This window comes from Notechis scutatus, chromosome 1 (genome assembly GCF_049901735.1).
Source record: "Notechis scutatus isolate UNSWTSFEM ecotype Mainland chromosome 1, rNotScu1.2, whole genome shotgun sequence".
NCBI lineage: Eukaryota > Metazoa > Chordata > Lepidosauria > Squamata > Elapidae > Notechis > Notechis scutatus.
The window spans coordinates 169,377,495-169,395,848 of record NC_142009.1 but is presented as its reverse complement, the minus strand read 5'-3'; the positions used below and the strand labels follow the sequence as shown (position 1 = coordinate 169,395,848).

General features: G+C 39.1%; 1 long non-coding RNA gene across 2 annotated transcripts in view; it reads right to left on the bottom strand.

Annotated features, from left to right (window-relative positions):
• The window catches only part of LOC148133089 (uncharacterized), a 147,528-nt gene that overhangs the window by 106,798 nt on the left and 22,376 nt on the right, over nucleotides 1-18,354 (bottom strand). The window contains exon 2 of one of the 2 annotated variants that reach the window (XR_015746451.1): nucleotides 16,691-16,764. The exons of the other annotated variant lie outside the window; for it this stretch is intronic. This is a non-coding gene — a long non-coding RNA (uncharacterized LOC148133089). The remainder of the gene's footprint in view (nucleotides 1-16,690; nucleotides 16,765-18,354) is intronic. 2 annotated transcript variants of the gene reach the window in all.

Sequence of the window (18,354 nt, the reverse complement as noted above, 5' to 3'; positions counted from 1 at the left end):
TGTATGTCATTACATATCATTTTAGTTATGATCTGTATATAAAAAGCAAAACTGAAAAAATACGATGAAATCTTGTTATATTATGAAAATATGATGAAAAAACAGTGCTAGAGTGAAATACTGAGAAGCAACAATCACTGCATTCCCATAAGATCTGGAAACATATATTCTGCTTTCAGTTGTGGACTGTTATCGTATACAGGGAGCATGACAATTAAAATTAATTTGAAGAATTCAGTGGCAGGGATCAACATGGGATTCTAACAACAGAAACCAGCTTAATTTCTGAAGTTCAACAACATGGATTCTTGAAATAAGGGATACTTATCCAGATAGAAAAAAACTTGGAGTCTAAAAATAAAAATGGACCTTCTTACTTATGGCAGGGATAGTAGTACAAGTGCTTCTGAACTTTGGAATGATTTGAACTTGTTATATAGCAGTGGGGGTTGTTCATAATATTGCAATTTGTTACGCCTGGATTACAGCTCAGATTTAGAGCTGTTTTGGTCTGGTTGGGACAGATAGGAGGCAAAGGGCTGCCTATCCTACCTGCTGCCATATATATGTCATTTAGCTAAATACTTCTTAAATTCTGGTAAACTGACAAGAAATTAGGGCAGGTATAATTCAGCATACCTGAAAACATTGTCAGAAAAACCTAATGGAAGTTATGCATGGCCCTCAGATTCTGATTCTCAATTTAAAATGCCATATTCCCTAACAATTCCCCTACTATCCACTGCAATAAAAATGAAACAAATTATAAAGCATTAAGGCTACATTTCCAGACCCATCACAAAGTGATCATAGAGATGTAAAATCCAGGAAAATGAAATCATTTCCATCAGCAACTTTCCATTTATCTCTGGATTTTATTCTAGCTCACAGTCTTGGTATGAGGGAAGGACATGTTCTCACTGGCACATTATAAATTCATTCCCATTATGGATCCCATGTCCTTTATCTGTGACTACTTTTGATGGACTTAAGCAGTGAAAAATTATCAGGAGCAAAAAAAAAAGGCTGAATAAATTGATGGTGAAATACAGGAAGTGGGGACATTCAGGTGCAAAGCTCAGCACAGTTGTGAAATTTGTGTGGAGGCAACTTCTATCTCACAGCAGACTGAATAGACCTAAAAGGGGAGGATGAGAATGGCTGTGATTAGAGACAATCCCCCCATCCTCTGCTTTGAGTTGATTGTGATAACCCTACATGTTTTTTAATGGTAATGAAAATCACCACAGCAAATATGAAACTATCAATGTGGTTAGAAGGTATCAAACCTACCGGTAGAATAGAACATGTCAACCATGTGTCTGAAATCTGACAATGTTTCATAGTTTTTGCTAGGAGTAAACTAAATCCAAATATAGACACAGCACAACCTATGGTGAACCCCCTAACTACCCAAAATGTTACTGTAAGGAGAAAGATTGTATGATTCCAGGTGTGTTTCTTCTTATGACTTTTTGGCATACACACATATGCCTCCTCATTTTCAGCTTCCTGAAATTTGATTTTTCCTACTGAAGTCTGAAACGAGAGAAACACTGATCTGAATTAACCATTTGCAATTATTGTATCTATTATTAGATAAGAGCATTTGAGGGGTCCTATTTGACCGTGGTTGTTTTCTTGCAGACTTTTCATTACCAGAGGTGGTATTCAGCAGGTTCTGACCAGTTCTGGAGAACCAGTAGCGGAAATTTTGAGTAGTTCGGAGAACAGGCAAATACCATCTCTGACTGGCCCCGCCCCCATCTATTCTCTGCCTCCTGAATCCCAGCTGATCGGCTGGGTCTTCTTTTGTTGCCCTGCATAGGAGAACATCTGGAAAACAGGTTAGTAGGGTGGGGAGGGAATGGGATTTTGCAGTAACCTTCCCCCAGGAGTGAGGAGGGAATCGGGATTTTACAGTATCCTTCCCCTGCCACGCCCACCAAGTCATACCCACAGAACCAGTAGTAAAAAAAATTGAAACCCACCACTGTTCATTACTCATACTAAGTAACATCAGTGTTAGTAGACCCCTCATTTCAACTTTGAGTTACAAATATTCTCCTTTATTGGTAAGAGACTTTGGCTATTCTAGTTCCAAACAATGGGTAGGAGAATGACCTTCCTTTATATGAGATAATGCATGCACATATTCTCACCCACATGTTCCTTACATACACTCATTTTAAATCTATTCTTAGACATAGTAATGTAGTGATTCAAGCTCTAGCATAAATGAGGAATAAATGTATGGGTTAAAGTGTTTCCTGCCCTATGCCATCCTCAGTTTAGATGGCAAGATCATAGATCTTTAGAACTTGAGTGGAAGGGAAACTTGTTCCTGATAAGTTATTAAGGTTATTGGACCTCTGTATCACAATACCATCACCAGCATATCAAGTGCTCAGATTACCTCATGATATCCTTGGCACATTCAGGAGAACTGTGAAACTATACAATAGACTGGATGGAGAAGATAGTGTAATCCAATACATCTGGAGAGTATCAAGTTGGGGAAAGCTGAAGAAAAATTTGATAAAGGTTATAAAATAACATTATGCTATACTTCTAATATTTACATTGTAATTAAACAATATGAAGCAGACAAGTAGTTTTTGACAGGAAGTTCCCTGTAGATATTTATATTAATTCAGGTAGGTATGGTAAACCTGTTGCCAAGATCCAGTTCTCTATTTTTGTCTCTATAAAGTGGGTTCAATCTGGATATTCATTCTGATATTAATCAAGTTCTAGTTCTAGTTGACCTATCTAGTTCAGACAGCAAATTTAAAAGACATAAGTTTTCTCCACTTGTTTGTTATATGTATTTTCCATACAGAAGTTCTCTTTATTTTCATCCTTCTAAGTGTTTTTTAATGGTTCCCCCCCCCTCAAAATCTTTCTCTCATTTTTTTCATACTCATGCTTAAATATAGGGAATCGTTAACCATCCTAGTACTGCGTGTCTTTCCCCAAAATCTCTTTCAAGGCTAGGGAATAATCTGCATGGCGGGGGTGGGGGAGGTCCAGGCATATTTATGAGGACTGGAAGAAAAGCAATGTTTTCAATGTAATCAGCCAGTTGAGGACAGTATTGATGTGCTAGAAACTCTGATGTGTTCTTTAGCATCTATTCTTTCATTGATAGCAGGATGTTGCTGTGAGAAAAAGATGTATTGATGTTCATTAAATAGAAGTCTGTAGGGATGCTGATCTGTACATTTTAAGCATAATGTCGTGATTCCAACTGTTGATGGAATTCCTCCAATTGAAACTCACCTTGAATACAAATTGTTTACAATAGTGACATGATTACTGTGCACTGCTAGGCCAAAAAATGTAAAGAAAGTAAACCAGAAAGAGCTGAGTGTGAATAGGAACAAAGTGGTTGCCTATGACAAACTAAATCACCTTTCATGTGAAAAAAGCTATTGGCGAATCACTCAAGGAAAATTGTTATCAACTTTGGCATCTCATAGGAATATATGGATGTTCTTCAGTATCAGAGGTTTTGTGCAAGATGTATTTTGCATGTGATATTAGCAGGGATATAAGCTTTAAGAGTTGAAATTTACCAGCAATTGTTGTCATGCTATAAGAATCAAAATGAGGAATTATTTCATAAAATCATGAAAGTAAAACATGTGCTCATCATTATGATCAAGAAAATAAAAATCAATACATGGAAAGGACAATCTGGAAATGACTGAAGAAACAAAATGGTTTTTTAAAATGGTTTTAAAAAACTTGTCCATCTTTGTTAGAAATGTGGAACATTTGTGGAAAAGTAAATATACCTAACAAAACAGATCATTTCAAGGACTATTTTCCTGTTTCATCACCATTTCTAGTCCAGGAATATTCAATTCATAATTTATTGCACTGGAAACTTTAAGACTATTATCCAATGACTTTTGTTGTTTTAGGTAGATTTTTGTGCTTGCTTGAAAAAAGCTTCAATGCTAACTAGGACAAAACATTTCTGCAGTGAAAATTCCTACAATCAGCTTTCTCAAATAGAACAATTTCATGTCTACCTCATCCAGAATATAAACATCACATTGTAGGCTTATAAACACAGGAAAGGTTCAAGATGAAAATAATTCCAGGCTGGTGCTGTTTTGCCAGGACATTTCTTTTCTTAACAGGATAAAGTGTTACAACTTTTTCGACTTGTGCATATTAAAAGAATTTAAAATATCTCTAGGAACATGAAAATTCAGAGTACAAGGCCACATAACAGCAGATAACATTAACTGGAACCAAAACAAATCTAAGTCCAAAGAAGAAATATTTGGCTTGCACATTAAAGTATATTGAATTAGTGAGTTATGTGGACTTTTTGTTGCTTAACAAGATATAAATTTAACCGAGGAGAAGATATTTCAAACTATGACAAAAAGAAATGGGGAAGAAATGCTCTTGGTTTTTGTCTTTATGTCTTTGGCTCTCTACAAGTAAAACAAATTAAAAGGAAATACAGTTTTGCCAAGAGAAAGCAGGTTTCTTCCACTTTCTCCCATTACGATAATGGTAGCTTTGTAAAATGTACCTTTATCATAATTACCTACAGACCAGGGCTAGTGTTTTTTAACATTAATTATAGCACCATTCTGCAAAATGCATTTATGCATAATTTTAGTTGGTATGATTTTTCTTGAAGAACATAGCCATCAAGCCCATTCAATCAAACAAAAACAATGCTAAAGACTATGAATCCTATTTCCTCAATGTAGTATTTTATTAATTTTCTGCATTATCTTAGTAAAATATATTTATTTAATGATTGGGTCCTCCTCCTCTCTCATGAGCCTTTATTTTGTACTGTTCATTTATAGCAACACATAAAAATATAAGAAAATGCTGAATACATAATTTTTATTTTGTCTTCAAAATATGTGCCTGGCCAGAAAATCAGAAAGTTTTCAATTTGCTGCTGCTATTAGGAGTGTTATTACTCCTTAAGGAACTAAAACTGCTTGCAATTTTTCATTAGTGGAAATGGAATGTTTCTCAAATAACTCCATGAATGATTCAAAAATACTGAGACCTTTGATAAGAAGCTACAAAAAGGATGGGATCTCCATGTTCCAGGACATCTGGAGGAAGCCAAGTTGGGGAAGGCTGCTTTAGGATGCTAATGTTTGTTTTCACATCTCATGGCAAAGGAGAAGCTACTGGCTGCGTTCTGGTGTGACTGGTTAGATTTCACTCTAGTTAGGTGGCTAGAGAAGGGATTATTCTGAGTCTGCCAGCCTCAGAATAATCAGGTGACACGAACAACTAAAAAGGATTTCTTCTGTTTAATAATCCCTGAGTGGACTGTGTCTTCTCATATAAAGTCTAAGAGTTTCCTCTGAATAAATACCCAGGCATACAACATGCTTACCAGAGATGAACTGAATCATCCCAACTACCTTAGTTCACACAACAAAGCCCGCTAGAGTAAAAGCTTACAATTGTGCAAATCAGTCACCCAACAAGATAATTGCATTTTTCCCGCTCTCTTTAGTCGACTTCTCCAGTAGCTTGTAGGCTGCCTAAGTCAATGCCGAAGAAAGCAAAGCAACCTTAACCTGATCAAAAACTGATTAGGAAGGGAAAGATAAACAGTCAAGTGACTTTAGTACAACCATACTGAGCCCCCTTCGCCCCTTATCTTTTTTCCACTCCTTGAAGATCCTTTCATACAAGCTCTGGTGGCCTAGAGGTGGAGCTCTCGCCTCACAATCAGGAGTCTGTGAGTTTTATCCTAGATAATAGTGGGAATAGACTGTCCTGCTTGAGCAGGGGGTTGGACTAGATGACCTCCAAGGTCCCTTTCAACTCTGTTATTCTATGAGTTCTATATATAATGCAGGCAAGGAGGAGGGAAAGGCCATTCAGCAGAAACAGCCTCTAAAGAGGCTGACATTTGCAACACAATACACGCGGGTATCTATTTAATGACTGGCAAAAGCGGCTTTTTTGAAGCAGAGCTAATATTGAGCTGTAGGCAAGTGGAGACCTTCCTCTGAATCAAGTGGGAGCAGCTGGAGAGTGCAGAAAAGGCAAAAGCAACGTCACACAAGAACCGCGGTAGCGAAAAGCGGGTTCATATTTGTCCACTGACCCCAAGAGCACATAAGGGAAGGTGCACCAGAGCTTCCCTGAGAATGCTCCCCAGCCTCAAGTGGCTTTCCCGCTTAATCCCCGGCTGGCCGTCACTCTCGAATCTTAGCTCTAGTTATGAAGTTGTCACAAATTGCTCTTCCTGTTTCTTAGGCATATCAGTCTCTGGATCCCTGATAGCCTCTCAGACTTCCACATTTTATGGTCATGTCTTCCTGAAGAGGCCCAACTGCCTGGCTCCGTTGAAGCCACCACAGCAAGGCCATCTCGCCTCCGCAAAGGACTGCAGTCCATCAGTTGGTTCACAGGGAGCTCTCTTCTACTGAATCATGGTTAATCCCAGCCATAAACAACAGTAGCTTGTACTATTTTTGCAAGTACTATTGCAAGTATTATTGCAAGTACTATTACAAATCAGAGCCAAATTCTTAACATGTTACATTTTGTTACTCATCGCTGGAGTTCATGAAATAATAGGAAAATGTTTGAAATACCTGTAACCTGGGATGGCAGAAATTCAGTTATGGTTGGCAAGAATTTAAGACTGCCTACCTACTACCCTGTTTAGCGCTACTTTTACTATTTAATAAATAAAGACCCTGAGGGATCATTGTGGAGGATAGTCAGACAAATATTCTTTGTCTTCTCTCGAAATATTCAATAGCACATTTTATCACACAAGAAAAATAAGGACTTTAAAAACCTTTGTGTTTATCCATAAATCTACCTTATTTGCATATTTCTGTTTATCCTTTTTTTAAATTGCTTTGAAAAAATCTGAGTTTCATTTCCTATTATTTTTTGTGTGTGCATAAAAGAAAAGGAAGTTAGGGGTCTTTGAAAAACAACAGTAACTTGATTGGAAAAACAAAGTGTTTTGCAATATGGCTGTCAGATCTGGGTTGCAAAAATCTGGGTTATCACTTGTTGGAAGCAAAGACTATCTCTAGTATCATCTAGTGCAGCGGTTGCCAACCGGTGGGCCACGAGAAAATTTTGGTGGCCGCAGAGAAATCTCACCCCCAGAGCACCTCCCTAAAGCAATTAATCCAGGCTGCTCAGAAACACAAAGCTGCCCCACCCACATGGCCCACGGGAACCCTCCCTGCTGACTCACTCCTTACCCAGCAAACTTGCCTGCTAAATTGCTATTTTTCCAACCATCAGCTGTTCTGCTGTGCCAGGAGATTTAGATTAGGTAGGAAGCAGGAAATGGTTGGATTTCTTGCTTTCTAGCTAGTCTTTAGATCTTCAGCTCTGCTTTTAAGCACAGCCAAATTTCCCTTAGGACTGAAGATTCTATTATTCAGTGCAGACTCACCACAAGCAAATTTTATTTGACAGACTGAGCTAGCCGACGACAGATAGATAGATCACTGAATGATTCTGTGAGCAACTCAATCTCCCTGCCTGCTTTGCCTGATTTTGGATAAAAATTGCTCCTTTTAAAAAATAAAAAATTCAACATTTACATACATGGTGTGTTGTGAGTTAATTTTGTGAGTTTGCTTGCAAGCAAATTTTATGTAACAGACTGAGCTAGCCAATGGCAGATAGATAGATATCTGAATGAATCTGTGATTCTGTGAGCAACTCAATCTGCCTGCCTGCTTTGCCTGATTTTGGGTAAAAGTTGCTCTTTTTTAAATAAAAAATTCAATATTTATATAAATATTTATAATATTTACATACAAGCCATGCCCAGCCAGTCACATGACCACCAAGCCACACCCACAAATTAGGCCATGCCTACAGAACTGGTTAGTGGTCCCTGGGATTTAAAATTATGAGTTTGGTGGTCCCTGAGGTCCAAAAGGTTGGTGACCCCTGATCTAGTGGTGACTCAGATTTTTGTAGCCATAAATCAAAGGTTGAATTGCAAGGATTTGTCACAAAAGATGGGCTAAATGCCTTCTTATTCTTAAACCTATGCCTTATCCAAAAGCTCCCAGTTGCCTGTTTTCAAATGGGATCTTTTCCAAATTGGGATTACAACTTGCCAAACTCCCAATTGCTGGGAATATAGGGAACTCTGGTCCAAACAGGGCTTGAGGTTGTGGGAGCTAAACTAGATAGATTCACAAATAAATGACTTGGGTAGGTGTGTAACCAAAAACTCCCCAGAATCACTCCTTAACTACCTAGCTAGCAAAGCTTCAGGCAGAGAATGTGGTATAGTATAAAAGAGAGAATCTGAACAGTGCTTACAACTGTACATCCTGGGTTAATTAGGGCTAATTAGAGAAGCGAGATAGCCAAAGGTCAGGCTGACTGGGACTTCAAAAACTCCAGATGGAGAAACTCTTTGCCTGCATACTACTATGGATATATTCCACAAACTACTATTTAGAAATACAGACACTAAATCTGAGAAGGGTCTGAAATTAAATAGAGCTTTCTACAATAGACAGTGCTTTCCTGATCTGAAATGAAATTTGCTACTGAAGATGTTATTTAGTAACAACTGGAAAATTATATAATGATGAAAATCAGAGTTAAGGAGTCCTGAGCAGGCCACCTAACTTCTTCCAGAAAAAGAGAAGGTAGCTGGATAGGCACCAAGTTCTGACCTATGGGTCTCTTCCCTGCCTTGTACAGGTGGAACCAGAAGGAAGGCTGCTGTTGTCATCAAGAAACCTTGATGGGAGGTTCTTGTGTTACTGCCTGTAATAGCATGTCCTAGGTTCCCTTTGGGGCAGCGCAAAAGGACTCCAGCCAGTATTTGTCCTTTCCATTGAGCAAGCCTCAGCTGTGCCTAGGTAATGATGAAGAGCCAGGGGAGAAGATAAGAAGACCAGCTTTTCTCATTCCCAGCCTAAACTGAGTACCATCATTCCTTTCTCCCTTTTGCCCAAGAATTTCTTTTTTGTAAAGGCAAGTTTGGGGCTCAACCTGCTTTGCTTCCAGTTAGGATTGCTTTAGAAATGTAGCAGTGCAACTTGTAGCTTGAAAAGCTGGTTGCTCTCATATACTAATTTCTGTGCTGCTGCTATTTTAATGTTCTTTTGACAGATCTTCTGGCAGGCAGAGCATATCTTTAGTCTCCAAATCCAGATCTCCAGCAGAAGTGCTCTCATCAGCTCAGCAAGATCTCATCAACTATCCCCATTATCTTCCTGTCTATACCTATCATGGTGGTTGGTGGATGTGCAACTAGACTGTAACACCTATAAATCCTAAAGCCATTTCTTGAAAAATAGTATTTCTGTGGTATAAAGGAAACATTTCTTTTTAAATGCAGTTATCCCTACTTTACTAAGATACACAACCATTTACTTTATTATTATTTTTTTAGGTTGGATGCTGCTGATTTCCACACAGCTGGCTTTATTCTCCCTCTCTTCTCCCCTCAACCTTTTTAAAAAATCAAATCCATGTGGTGCTAAAACCTTGGTTTCCATCTACATGTGGTACAGAAAACATTTTTGAATTTCACGTTCAGGTTGTGGTACAGATGGAGCGAGCTGAGGTGTGTTACAAAACAGAGTGCCAAGAAGCAACTAGCAATGCCATTTAAAATAAATACAGTGTAATTCCAGGGTGCAGTGGTTTACATTGCTACTGAGTTTCTTCCAAGCACATGTATCAAAAGTTTACTCTGATGCTGAGTAGGGGCAGAATAAAAATAATAATAATTTAAATATCCATTGGCATTGTTTCAGACAGCCAGGGGCACGTGCCTCTTAAGTAAAATTGATTAGTAGTATCATTGATATGGGATAGATTAATGCCTGATTAATTTCAGGCAAAACCTTTTTTAAAAAAATAGTTTAGTTCCCTAGCAAGGACCAAGAAAAAAGCTGGCATACATTTCAAAGATGTTCAGCTTGATTTTCAAATGTGCTCAGAACTAGTAATTCCTGATGGGACCGATTATCCTTTGATGCAGTCAGTATCTTTGAAAGTCATTGTAGCTTTATCTTTAGTCAGTGCCTCAGTGGGATGGGTATTTGTAGATTTATGCATTCAAAACAAAAAGGCTGAACAATATCTGATTGCTGTATCTGTTGCTGCTTTATGTTGAAATATATAACAATGCAGGAAAACAATAACTGACCATACCTATAGCCATAAAGAAGTTTTTAATTTTGTTTTGTTCCTAATTGTCTTTTTTATCCCTTGCTGAAACAATAAGGTACTTGTCAGATGAGTGTCCAATTAGTAGCTATAATGAGTTACAATAATATGACAACAACTTCCATTCCAATTCCTTAGCAACTGTAATTGCAGAGAGAGATCACATGTTCTTTTGCCCTCAGAAGAAGTTGAGTTTATGCCAAGTGATATTTTTAAATGAAAATACTAATAAGCTAAAGAGCTAGTATTCAGCCATCAATGCTATGCATTTGTGTTAGGAACCACTGGTAGAGTGCTTTTAATGCTGAAAAAGACCTTCAGTTGCATTATAAACTGTGCTATCCAGTGCACATCCTCTATAGCAGAGGTGTCAAACTTGCATCATCATGGCATTGATGGGTGGGGGTGGAGCCAGCACGTGATGCATCCAGCCAATGACTGCGAGTTTGACACCCCTGCTCTATAGAATCCACTACAATCAAAGATCTCTAGAGGATTTCTTAGGTCTAAAATTAATCAGGCAAGTGAGCCACACTTTGCTGCCTAAGCAGGGGGACTAGAAGGCCTCCAAGATCCCTTCCAACTCTGTTATTTTATTCGATTCTACTTTTCAGCAAAAGACTCTGGAAACTGTAGTATGAAGAGCAATAGATGCACTTGCTTAGTATCAGACATGGAATACCAACAAAACATAGACTTGAGTGAGGAAATATTTTCTGCAGAAATCAAAGAGTTTGGCTCCATTGTATTTTAAATCAAAGATTACTGTACAAATCTTGAATGGGAACTGTTTTTTCCTATACAAACTTGATAGATTAGGATTCAAAGTAGATCTGGCTCAATCTAACTGAGAATACTATAATGATAGAGCCAAAGCATTCTGAAATCCACCTGGAATTCCTTTGAGCATAGAAGATTGTTACAGGAGTGACAGATGAAATCATTCCATGAAATATGAAATCGGAAAGTGTAGGGCAACAAAAACTGGGCTCTAAAAAATCCAGGCCCTATTGGATACCAGAAAAGAGATGCACAAAACAAAGATCCTTTGCTACCATCTGCCATCTTTGCTGCATACACAGACACAGACACAGACACACACACCAATGGAAAAATATTCCCAAAAGCAATTGGTTTGGTGTTTTTTTTTGGGGGGGGGAAGGAATGGTGATCCCCTTTGATGTAGAGATCCTGATTCTTAGTTTCGATTCCAAGATTACTTTGAACCTGTCCTCAGAGTCTCTTTCCAGCTGCTGCTTTCCATATTCTTTTTCCCAGTAAATTTCAGGAATGATGAGCCAATTCATATACATTCTTTCAATAGAACAGTTTAAAACAAAACAAAAAGTGTTTTTACAGCAACTAAACCCACTAAAGCTGCTTTGACTATTGTGAGGCAGAGAACTCTTAAGAAATGGCAGCTGTAAAATATATTATAAAATGTTTTATTCATTCCCCTCACAATGGGCAATAGACACTAAATACAGCTTTTCATTTGTTTTCCCAAAAACTGCCATTCTAGAGTTTCTTTAACAGTAATGATCCTTCTGCTTAATATCAAACCTATATACTTACATGCACAAAGCCCTTAGAATTTTAAACCAAAATTCTCCTGATGAATTACTGATGATAGGATCTTACGCTTTTAGAGATTGACAGTAAAGCTGAAGCTTGGGGACCAGATGAAATTTAAGAAATAAAACACAAGGATGCAGAAACAACTTTGTATACCTAGTAAAGTGATCCTTTTCCCAGGATAGCATCAGGACTGGTCAGCTGTTCAGAAGATAAATAATAATAATAATAGTTAAACAGCTATTAACTCCCTGGGAATCCTGTAGGGAATTGGAAACTAATGATAAGGCAAGCAAAACCATCCAGTACCTAAAATGCTTTTCCAATGCATAGATCGATTCATTTATCTTGATCTCCTCTTTTCCTTAGGGAACACCCTGAAAAGTGCAGGTATCCAGGGGAGGCAAATACAAATCAGTAATAAAGTTGCTTTCTCTGAAAAATGTAAAATTAAAAGCAGCGATTCTGATGGAGGATATGGATTATCTTTCTGACATAATATTCAAGGATAAGTCTGCTTGACTTTGCAATGTACAATAGATGGAATCAATGTGATCGTGTTCATCATCTCATACAACTAACTATTTTGGATCTGCAGCAGAATTCCATCCAAGGAGAAACAAGTTAATACTTTACAAGGATTTTACAGCCACGGATACAGCAACCCATATCAACCATTAGTATCAGTCAATGGTATTTGTGATGCATTTTTGAATGTTCAGTTGACTTGAGTTTCATGTTTAATGAATAAAGATTATTATTATTATTATTATTATTATTATTATTATTATTATTATTATTATTATTTATTGGCATTTATTAGTTCATTCTGAGCCTTAGCTTTCCTGACTGTCCTTCCAGATTCAGGCTATTTGCTTGAACATAGCAGACTGGTCCAAAGTTGACTCCAAAGCACTCTAAAGTTCCTATGTGAAATGTACATAGCCTCTCTACCACCTTGTTTCCCAGATTTATTTTACTAAATAAAAGCATTTCCCATAACTCTGCTTTGTCAGCAGTAACATTTTAATCTTCCTCTAAATATAACTTAATTCTTTCTGCTTGGGTATATGAGTTTCTTCTCCTTGACCAAGCAAGATATAATGAACTTGCCTCTTCAACTGATTCTTTATTTTTCCTAATTCTCTTACAACATCTTTCTTGCCATCTGAAATTGCAGCCTTTTATTTCTGGCAAGGTTGCTGTGACTTTAAACAGCTTTGTAAAAGGCAGGAATAGAAAAGGACAAGACTTCTCTAGCTTGGCAGTGCAGCAACGGAGGAGACGTCACCTTGTGAATTCTCACTGATGTACAGCTGATAAAGGCGCAGAAGCCTGCGGTGTTGTTTGCTGCAACCTGAAAATGAACCTCTGCTTGCTTCTCTTGTGAAGATGATGAATTATTGTTTGGAAAGAGGCAGGAAAAAATAGCTAGACAATCCAATACCCAAGAGAAGCCTCAGAGGACAAGTTAGATCTATGAAGAATTTTATGAGCATTAATATGCTATCCTTGAACAGCTGGTGTTACAGCCTTATTCTGAGCCAGACTGCAGCTCCTTGTAGCCAGGATTCTGTTGGCAGTGGGTCTCCAAGGTCTTTGACTAAGGAGTCAAAGGAGTCCTCACTTTGCAATCTGGCATTCTTTGAATTGAAAATGCCAGAAAGCATTGCCTTCTGCATGCAATGTCTTCTAACACTAGTAATGTTTCCCTCCCAGTATGTTTGGCTTCAAAAAGCCTAGCTGCACATCAAACAATATCTTCACTGGATATACAAATGAAATTGGCTGGTGCTTTAATAATTAAAAGGGATATACAAATAAGCAAAAGAGTGACCTTGATAATATTCCTATGTTGGATTTACAAAAGACATTTGTTAAAGCTTTGAAGAGTTTTGTGAGAAGAGGAAAATAAAAAATGAAAAGAAATCAAGTTCTAGGATATTATTTGAAGGGATTAAAGCAGAAGTGGTATTCGGCAGGTTCTGACCAGTTCTGGAGAACCGGTGGTGGAAATTTTGAGAAGTTCAGAGAACCGGCAAATACCCCCTCTGACTGGAGATTTTACAGTATTCTTCCCCTGCCATGCCCACCAAGCCACGCCCAAAGGGAAGGGATTTAACATTAGCTGATTTGATCAGGGTTAAAATAGATACACTGTTATCTCTGGTAACACTTAATGGACTTTTGTGGGATCAGGGCTGAATGGCAAAATTTTAAAGATTTGTTTATAAATAAGAGATGAAGTACAGAAAGGAGATCATTTGTATTTTAAGAGAAGGTGATAAGCTACTAAAATTATTTATACTTGTGATTGGGAGGACAGATTCAGGGTTCTCGTTATCTTTTTATTAGAACAGTTTTCTAAGACTTGATATTTGTACTTTAGTGAAAAACAGAACAGGCATAATCCTGCCTCATGGATACTGCATATGGCAACAGAGGGCATCTTTACACTAGTCCTTTGCTTCCTCCTTCAGTCCATAGATAGGCAAAAACAACAACAACACCCCATGCTGGGCTTACTTGATCTGAGCTTACCTCTGCTGCCATCTAGTGATCATCTGGATTTTTGTATCCCAGAGCTGATAGTCCATCACCAGCGAAGAGAGCAAAGGATTCTGTAAATGGTTTAATTTGACTAAAAATACCTCTTGGCTAAAAATACCTGTTTCCACTTGGCTAGAAATACACCAGTAATTAAGATATGGAACAAAAAGACTTAATCCTCCATTTATTTTCATATTCTTCTCAGAGTTGCTTTTCCAACCTGATCCCAAAGCAATTGCTTGGGCCTGTTGCAATGGTGCCATTCCTGGGCTCCCACATTGAATGACTGCAAATTGACCTTTGACCTTTGAAATTAAGCCCTTGAAAAGCTTAATCTTTGTTGGAACAACTGCTCTCCTTCAATGGTATCCTTGTCTTTCTTGCCTGGATCTACAGACATTTATAGGTTTGGTTGCTCTGCTGTTATCACATGTTAAAGCATAGGCAAAATTCTGAACAGGGTATATACATACTCCATGATTAATAACTTTTGATGATAATTCTATATAACTGTAGCCAAAATGGATTTTAAAAACAAAAAACAATACAAAGACCAATGACACATTCTATAGCTTCTGTTATCCAAAAAGTAGTTTTTAAGATAATATGAGCAGGATTATTGTTTTTACTTCTAAGTGTGCTTTCTTTTGGCTTTAATTTTGACTAAAAGTAATTGTACAATAAACTCATTATTTAGCTTGCCATCTTAGAAGCCAGGAATGTTTCCTGATTCATGTTCCTTATATTTGTTGGTGATGATAAATTTAGCTAGGTTTAATGTTGAGTTTCAAAGCTTAGATTGTGATGTATCCTTGAACATAGTTAAAGAAGATAATAAATAGGTTTGTGCCACACCTACCCAATATCTAGGTAACCACTGCTTGATATATGATGAGACCATGGCACCATATTGCTGGAAGGTCCATCCAATCCTCTGCTCAGTGCAAAAATCCCAGTTAACACATCCCAGACAAATGGATGTTTAACTTCCACAGGAACATTCAATGGATCTTCCTTGGTAATTGGTTCTATAATCCAACAGCTGTTATTCTTAGGGTGTGTTTTTTTCAATGTTCAGTCTGAATTTGCCTTCCTGAGATTTAAATTTATTACTTGGTGTGTTGCATTCTGGGATAATAGAAGAAAATTCTGGTGTGTTGTCTTTCAAGCATTTGAAGAATGCTACATCATCCTCTCTGAATCTTCTCAAGTGTTGGATATGATAGATTCTTAGACTGATCCTGTAGGAATTACCTTACATTCCTATGAACACAAAGAGGTTAAAGTTCTCTGAAAGCACTTTGAAATCTCTTTTTTTAAAAATCTGTTTGCCCCCTCATTCAAATTGCAGTAAATGTCACGGTAGAACACATTGGCCCTCCTGCTGTGTTTCACAGCCTTTTCTAATTGTGTTTATGAAATTAAGACCAGTTAGAGCCATGCAATATGTGATTCTAGTAGGATGTAAATATATTCTAAAATATGTATGCTTGCAAAGGTGAAAGACTGCAAGCTGAAACATTATTCAATGTAGAGAATGAGATTACAGATGACATTTTCATGCATTTTATGGCTTATTAAACATAGTCAAAGGAAGGAAGGGAAGGGAAGGGAAGGGAAGGGAAGGGAAGGGAAGGGAAGGGAAGGGAAGGGAAGGAAGGAAGGAAGGAAGGAAGGAAGGAAGGAGAGATGAGGGAAAATTTATTTGTTGAATTTCACGCTGGAAGAAAATGAAATATCTTTGTAATAATTTGGGTTAGGAATCTATTTTTATGGCAGTGTTTATAACAGAATTGCTGGCAGAAAAATAAATATAAAATAAAATACTTCACAGACCTTCTGGCCTTAGTTCTCTGTCCCTGGACTTCGAAATGAGGAGAGCTGCCTCCTACAATGTCTGAGTGGTGGGGGGAATGTGAAACATAGTGAGAAACAGAACTAAATATATATAAAAAGGACATGTTCTTCTAAGAATTACTGCAACAAAGCCAGCATAAATTGTGAATGTTGTTCTCAGAACATATTTATTGCCTTTTCTTTTCTTTCTGGGTTTATTCTCAATGTTCTTGCTTGCCTGTGCCTCCTCATACCTTCCACAATCTTTTTAAAGTGAGTGTTGCATAAACATTAGACATATCTTTAACTTTCTGCCTCTTTCACTATCAATTATAAGCTAGCCTTCTTTCTTCTCCTTCTTGTGGTGTATGACCAAATGTGGCCAAGGAGTGGAGTTGGCTAACTCATTGCCTCAGCCACTTACAGGAGAAATAAAGTCCCATCAGTGGCTGAAGCTTTGGATAGCGCCGGCTTTAAAAGCCAGTGCCTGCCGTGACCATGCGGCTTTTTGAACTAATCTTAAATAAAGACTGCTTACCCATTCCTGTCGTGTCCTGCCTTTCATTCATGCATGGATCCATCTAACACTGGGGATGAAGGTGAGATCCTGAACTGCAGAGAGAACAAGGAACACCTTGTGGGTTTCAGACGCCATTTCTACCAACTGGAGAAACGATCGCGACCACCAACTGCCATGGCCCAACACACAACCAGCCTGGCTCACCGTCCGATGGCAATCCCTTACGATCCAGCAAAGGAGAAATGGTCATCCTACATGGGCCATTTCAACCTGCACCTGGAAGTCAATGGACTCCAAGCAGCCTCTGATGCGCAGAAGAAAGCACTATTCCTAACATACTGTGACATCGAGATCTATGAAATGGCTGATGCCTTGGTCACAGATGACCTATAGACTGTGTCCTGGGATGAACTCCAGTGCACCCTCCAGAGTCACTACAGCCCTTCTCCCTCCTACCTGGCCAGCCACTACAAGTTCTATACGCAGAGCCAGAGACAGGGAGAGATGATCAACTTGTTCGCGGCAGACCTGCGGAGAATCGCAAAGAGCTGCAGATTCCCAGACACCAAGGGGATGATCTGGGACACCAAGGGGATGATCTGGGGACCAAGGATTCTGCACTGCAAAAGAAACTCCTGGTCCGCGAGGACGTTTCATTCAAAGAGGCCGTCAACGAGGCAAGAGCTGCCGAATCGTCTGACAACTCAGCGGCATGGATCCGAGGAACCGGGAAGGTCCATGCGACCGTGACCAATTGCCACCCACACCCAAGAGAATTCACCTCCAATACCAGTGACAACAACAACGGAGACGTGCATAAGATGAAATCCGGTAAGTCAGGTGGGAAAGCGAGAAACTGAGAGTGCAGCTGCTGTGGCAGAAACCAACACCATTCGACATGCTGGTTCAGAGACACTGTGTGCCAGAGATGTGAGCGTAGAGGCCACATCGCGGAAGTTTGCTGTGCAACACAACCGACCAGCAAACAAGGCAGACGAGCAGCGTTGCCCGCGAGACAACATGGCCAAGGGGAAGGGCGGAAGAACCCTGGTGGGAAATTCAAAAAGAGGGAAGATGCCAGGGAAGAAGCCCATTTCACATTCGTGGGCTACGCGCAGACCAGGGTGAGATGCAGCGATGCATTCAAGGCCAACAAAATAATGGCCACAGTCACCATCGAGGGCAAGCCCTGCTGCATGGAGGTGGACTAGGGGTCCTACATATCCATGATCTCATGGGACACCCTTAAAAAACTCCAACCCAGGCAGCGGTGCGACCAGTTGGAACTGCAGACCATCACATTGAGGGACTACCAGGGCTGCTGTATACCTGTTCTGGGGAAGAAGACAGCCCACATGGAATATGGCGCATTCTGGGGTGAACTGCCACTCACGATAGTAGACCGAAACCTGCTTGGAAGAGAATGGTTCCAACCTCTCCAAATAAACGTCACCGGCATCCACACAACAGAGACCACCACCCCCCAGCCCGACAGCAGACATCTCAGAATTGGAAAGAGAATTCAGCAACATCTTCAACAACAAACTGGGCAAGTATAAGGGGACCCCCCATATCATTCAACCTAGACCCCAACATTGCTCCGGTCCGCCTCAAACTGCGGCGAGTCCCGTTCGCCCTCCGACCAAAAGTTGAAGAGCAACTAGATAAATTAATAGCCCAAG